Here is a 6,200-nt window from a genome sequence, read left to right as displayed (position 1 = left end):
CACTTCTCGCAGTGAGGGAACCACCAGAAGGCCCTTGGAGCTGGACCTCAGTGTCCGGGCAGAACGATATGGGTGGAGACGCTCCTTCAGGTATACAGTGTGTGTGTGAGGGAGAGGGAAATAGAGACCACCTCAGAGTCTTGCTCAAGAGTCCCTGACATGCCCCTAGTAAACAGGAGCAGGTGAAACATATGGAAATGGTGCCCCTGAAACCTTGTGAATTTGACCACTTGGAAAACACCGCTATTCTTCAGTTGCCTTTCACAAACACTGAAAGGAAGAAGGGAAAAAAGCAATGGGAATACAGAAAAGAGACCACATAAGCACAGGCCTCTTGCGTTTAGTATCCTGTCTCCAAAAGTACTTAAGAGCCAGATGATTCACAGGAAGTCATAAAGCCCACATAATGTGCCTAAATATGCGATACCATACCACAATGGGGAAATTTCATTCTCCCCTCAGCTGGGAGCTCAGCATATCTGCACTGAAGGAGGAGAATCTGAAGCCCTTGTAATGATTATTTCTGCCAGCCTAACTGCAGAAGCTGTTCTATAATTCATATAAAGGGCTCTTCGTCTTCGTTAAAAATTACGTGCTCGGTGGTCTAGGGAATGCTGTGGTTAGGACAGGGGAGGGTAGTTGAATCTTTTGGAGCGGTAAAGTGTGTGTATGGGGGGGATTAAACCTCACAGGAAAATGCCACAGGTTCTCTCACATCCTCAGCATGCTGATACCTTCAGTCATCCAGCTTTTCCTGTGAAAAAAGTTAACATGTTGTATAGTTTATTTTCATTTTAGGTGACAACTCCGCATTCTCAGGGGCAAAAGGACATGGGGTTCTATGTCTCAGGTGCCACTAGCACCTCAAGCAGCAAATGGTGATGCCACATGGGGGGGGGGCAGACACCCCATTGCGCTAGGCTACCGCTATGCACAGTAAGTAGTTGCAGAACTGGTAATCATTTAAGAAAACAACCCGTAATCGTCTTTTTTTATATACAGTGGTACCTCGGATTAAGTACTTAATTCGTTCCGAAGGTCCGTTCTTAACCTGAAACTGTTCTTAACCTGAAGCACCACTTTAGCTAATGGGACCTCCCACTGCTGCCGCACCGCCGGAGCACGATTTCTGTTCTCATCCTGAAGCAAAGTTCTTAACCCGAGGTACTATTTCTGGGTTAGCGGAGTCTGTAACCTGAAGTGTCTGTAACCCGAGGTACCACTGTATATATGAATTTTTATTAGGTTTTTTTTTAACATACCATTTCCAACAGTAATTAATCATATTTTTACATCTTATTCAATTTTTTTGACTTCCATCAGTCCTGTCTGAAAATTTTCCAATCTAATCTCTTAGTATACATTTCTTATTTTCCCTGTTACATTTAAAACTCATAACAATATCTCTATTCTTTATCCACTTTGTAGCACATATATTCCTCCTTACAAAATTTCTTGTAGCGTAATTTGTTGTTTACAATTGCTTTTCAAATAGTTCATATGCTTTTTCCAATCTTCTTCAAATCTCTGGTCCTGCAGGTTTCGAATCCTTCCTCTCATTTTGTCCAATTCTGCATAGTCCATTATTTTTGTCTGCCAATCTTCTTTTGTCGGAATTTCTTTTTGCTTCCATTTCTGGGCTAACAATACTCTTGCTGCAGTTGTTGCATATAAAAACAATTTCATATCTTGCCTATTAATGTCCTGACCTATAATACCAAGTAAAAATGCTTCTGGATTTTAAAAAAATGTATATTTCAACATCTTTTTCATCTCATTATATATCATTTCCCAGAAGTTCTTTACTTTTTTACATTCCCACCAAAAAAACCCTGTAGCCTTCTATCAGAAATCCCAAGACATCAGGCTTCTGTAATTCTGGGATTTCCCAGCAGTTATGTCCCAGTTGCATGGTATTCCAGTGTGCTTACAGGCCCCAAAAGAGTGGCAGCCACTGAGACAGAGCTTGGCTGTCTTCCTGTGCCTGATCAATGGATCCTTTGGGACATAACTGCCACTACCTTCAGGGATCCTGGACTGGAGATCCCTGGACACCTTCCCAGGTTAGAGTTTGGTACAGCCACACAATGAGCCTGTCACTTACATCTGTTTCACAGCCGCTTATTGGTTGGGGCTCCCTTCTCTGAAAGAACCAGGCCTTACTTAAAAAGGCCTTTTCTTCTAAAAAGCTATCTATGTTATGTATGAGACTTGTTGGCAAAGGATTTAGAAAGTAAGAAATGTTAGATTCTTATGTTAGATTCTTATTTCATTGATGGTGTGTGAGTTTATGAACCCAAAATCTCTGTTTAAGATAGAATTTAATACCATGAGCCATCTGTTTTAGCCATTTGTTTTGAAGGGGCAACAAGGGCAAAAGGTGATCTGGTAATTAAGGTGCCTTGTTGAGGCGAATGTAAGATATATGGCTACTTGTCTGCCATTTATGGATAGAAGGAAATATAGCTCTTTGTCTCCCATAAAAGGTAATAGGAAATGGGTGTATCTTTTATGATTGGTTCTAGCAAACAGCCAATAGGAATTTCAACCAGGCTGATTGGACAGAGGCAGCCAAAGGAGGAGCAAGGGGGCTGGGCTGAGGAAATATAAGTGCTGGCCATCAGGGCTTGAGTGGGCAGAGCTTTGGTAACCATATACCACTGTGCCTATCATTTATTTGTCTGACAAATAAATTATTATTTTAATTTCTCTATTGCTGCGTTGAATATTTCATTCCAGCTAAGCGTTAATCATAAGCAGGGTGCTACAACACCCCACACTTCCCAGTTCAAAAACCAGGCTCAGGGTGGCTATCAACAAATTTAAAACACTTAATTGTAAAAGCAGCATAGAATACAGTATAAAAACATGAATTTGTACTTTACTAGTGGGACTCAGAACCAGCCCTGCCACTAGGCAATGTGAGGCATCTGCCTCAGGCAGGAAATACTTGGGGGTGGGGGAGAGACCAGCAGAAACGTGATGTAGGGGTTTTCCCCCATGATAGAATATCACATTTGTTTAAGGGCGTAATCTTACGCACATACCCACCATGCATTTAAAATGCATTTCTCCTCCCCCCAAGATTCCTGGGAGCTGTAGTTTTCTCCATGGCAGAGCTACAATTCCTAGCACCCTGAACCATCTATGGTTCCCGTGATTCTTTGGGGGAAGCCATAACAGTTAAAGTCAGGGCCATCTATAGCACATGCGCCTCCAAGATGCAAAGATCCACCCAACGCCCCCAAATTAACTTTTATTGAGCTTTCTTTAGGAAGGGTGAAATATACTCAGAGTTGCAAAGTGATTTCATGCTCTTTATTCAGCTCATAGTGGTGAGGAGGAATGAATGAAAGTCCCCTCAAAGTATCTGCTTTATATACATTATTTACACAATGGGCTGCACATGATTGGCTAATTCTGGAATTCTACTGTAAGCCAATCAGGTGGTGGATTCACTTATATCTGGAGCATGATTGGGTGGTTCCTGCCAACCAATCATACTGCTGCATTGTTCTAGGACCAATCAGACTGCTGCAATTTGGATCCTATTGTTCTAGGACCAATCAGACTGCTGCAGTTTGGATCGTATTCAACTCAGTACATAACAAAGGGGGAAGCCAAAGTTGTTGTCCTTTTTTAGGAGGGAAATCACTCACCTGTAACAATGATGCAGCAGAGGTGGAACTGCTTTTGTTTCCTGGCTCATCAGGGATATTCGATGCTACGGAGTAACAGAGCGACGGAGGAGGGGCAGAGACTTTCGCTCCACTGCTTTTCATTGCTGCCGATCGAGAGGGACCGGTATACAGTAGGTATACATTTGGCGCCCCCCAGAATTTGGCGCCCGGGTGCCCCGCACCCCTTGCACCCCTGGGTAAGGACAGCCCTGGTTAAAGTAGTATAAGAGTTATTTACATGTAGGTTTGGGGTGTGACCGTGACGTGGGTTAAACCACAGAGCCTAGGACTTGCCGATCAGAAGGTCAGCGGTTCGAATCCCCATGATGGGGTGAGCTCCCGTTGCTTGGTCCCAGCTCCTGCCAACCTAGCAGTTCGAAAGCATGTCAAAGTGCAAGTAGATAAATAGGTACCACTCCAGCGGGAAGGTAAACGGCGCTTCCGTGCACAGCTCTGGTTTGTCAGAAGCGGCTTAGTCATGCTGGCCACATGACCCGGAAGCTGTACGCCGGCTCCCTCGGTCAGTAAAGCGAGATGAGCGCCGCAACCCCAGAGTTGGTCACAACTGGACCTAATGGTCAGGGGTCCCTTTACCTTTACCTTTGGGGTGTGACCACAGCAAAACATTTGAACAAACATGCTCAGGATTGTGTTGTAAAGTTTGGAGTTATGACCTTAACAATCTTAACAGGACCTTCCACATTTTGCATGGATATGCATGTACATCTTGCAGGAAAATGAAGAAGGGAAATGGTTGGGATTTTGATGCAACATACAAACACACCTTACGCCCTCAAGATGGCTTTCAGAAGATGAAACTGTCAGCTACTGAAGTTTTCTTGTTATCTATTGTGGCCAATGAGCTCACACAGGAAGGTCAGTTCATTCCAGGGAAAAGGGGGTAGCAAGTAAATATTAACTACCTCTCATAATTATGTTTCCTGAAAATAAAGCTGCAATTCAGTCTCCTCTTGGACATATGCACACGCACACATGCATGCATATACAGATATCCACCCCCCTCCCCTAATAAACTTTTATTATCATTATAAAGAAGAACAAATTGCACATAGCCATTCACGGATGAAATGTTACTGTAATAAAGCAGCGAGAAACTTTGGTCCACGGAATTGCAAGTAAAATATTAAATGTGATATAAAGAAGGTGTTGCGAAACTGTCTTGGCAGAGACAGGTGGCCGTTCAATTTCCTTTCGGTCTGTTTAGCAACAAACATTAGCAAGCGAATACAAAGAAAAGCTCATTTTAGGGAGGATCAACAGTAGTCTGCAGGGCAACAGAAGAAAAGAAAGCTTTTTTAACGTGAGAGGCCAGTGCATTGATCAATAGTTCCTTGCATCAAGACAAGAGCAAAATAGCATCAGCTAACTCACTGTGAGCTGCTGTGGTTCATTGGCTGATTTTTAAATCCACAGCAACATGGAATTGTCATTGTCTGGGATGGAAATATCTCTCGGCTTCAGGTTCTCCACATTTTACATTTTTTCCACTTCAGTTTGCTTTTGGGGGGGCCGGGGAGTGCATATGAAAATTGTACAAATTGATTGCACGTTGAGGTCCCCAAGACACCCCCCCAAAGAAAAACACAATTGACATTTAATTTTTGTTTAAGGTTTTTGGCATAATTTTGGCCACAACTTTATTCAAATTACAACAATGTGAGTGGGTGCTTAGGCATTGGTAGCACTAACTGACCCCGCACGGGGACAGCTCTGACATTCGCACCCCCCACGGAGTCAGCAAGGGTAAGTCACCTGGGGAGAGAGACGGGACTGGGAACCATGCCTCACCTCTCCCCAGAATGCTCCCGGGGCTTGCGTGGCCCTAGCCCCTTGCCAGGGGGTTTCAGACAAAAGCATGGGGAGCCCCTGGGTTCCTTTAATGGAAAACCCTTGAAGCAGCAGCAGCAGCATTTTGGAGGGGCAGGCACAGCCAAATCCATACCCCTCCACCAACCAATTCCAAGACCAATGCCTAACCGCAAACCTTACAAGTTGTGATGATTTGCTAAGCAGTAGGCAAAAAACCAAGTGGCACACACTAATCAGCCAAATGGACAAAATTCCTACGGGGCTCCTGCCCCAAAGCAGACGACCCCATGACAGGCATAGCAAGGTCAAGCAAACAGCCTAAAATAAGGGAAGGGAGGGCGGGTGATCCGAAGCACGCAGCAAAAAGAGGAAGTTTGTCACTGTGTGAATTGTATAGGGCTGTGAATCAACAAATGGCAACATCTAGATTTCCCCAGTAACAGCCCGCCCCTGCTTAAAGGATGGCCAAACCATTTGCCTAGCAACAGTGAGGTGTCTCGTCAGCCCCGCCCGCAACCCGTGCTCTCCATGAGGGAGAACACGCTTTGTGTGCAACTTTGCATAATATAACTTTTTTTTTTTTGGCAGAGCAATATCTCTTAAAATAATGCATTTTTGTATTTGTTTTCCATGAATACGTGTAATTTTTATGTATGTTTTATTTCAGTACATGCATTTTTGCACGCATTT

General features: G+C 43.9%; 1 long non-coding RNA gene across 1 annotated transcript in view; it reads left to right on the top strand.

The window, feature by feature from the left end:
• The first annotated feature begins 1,004 nt into the window (after nucleotides 1-1,004).
• Nucleotides 1,005-6,200, top strand: part of LOC310657775 — a 144,477-nt gene continuing 139,281 nt past the window's right edge. The window contains exon 1 of the long non-coding RNA XR_014501924.1: nucleotides 1,005-1,186. This is a non-coding gene — a long non-coding RNA (uncharacterized lncRNA). The remainder of the gene's footprint in view (nucleotides 1,187-6,200) is intronic.

This window comes from Podarcis tiliguerta (genome assembly GCF_965153285.1).
Source record: "Podarcis tiliguerta genome assembly, chromosome: 9".
Lineage (NCBI taxonomy): Eukaryota > Metazoa > Chordata > Lepidosauria > Squamata > Lacertidae > Podarcis > Podarcis tiliguerta.
Note: the sequence above shows the minus strand (reverse complement) of the source record. Positions and strands in the feature narration are given on the sequence as shown.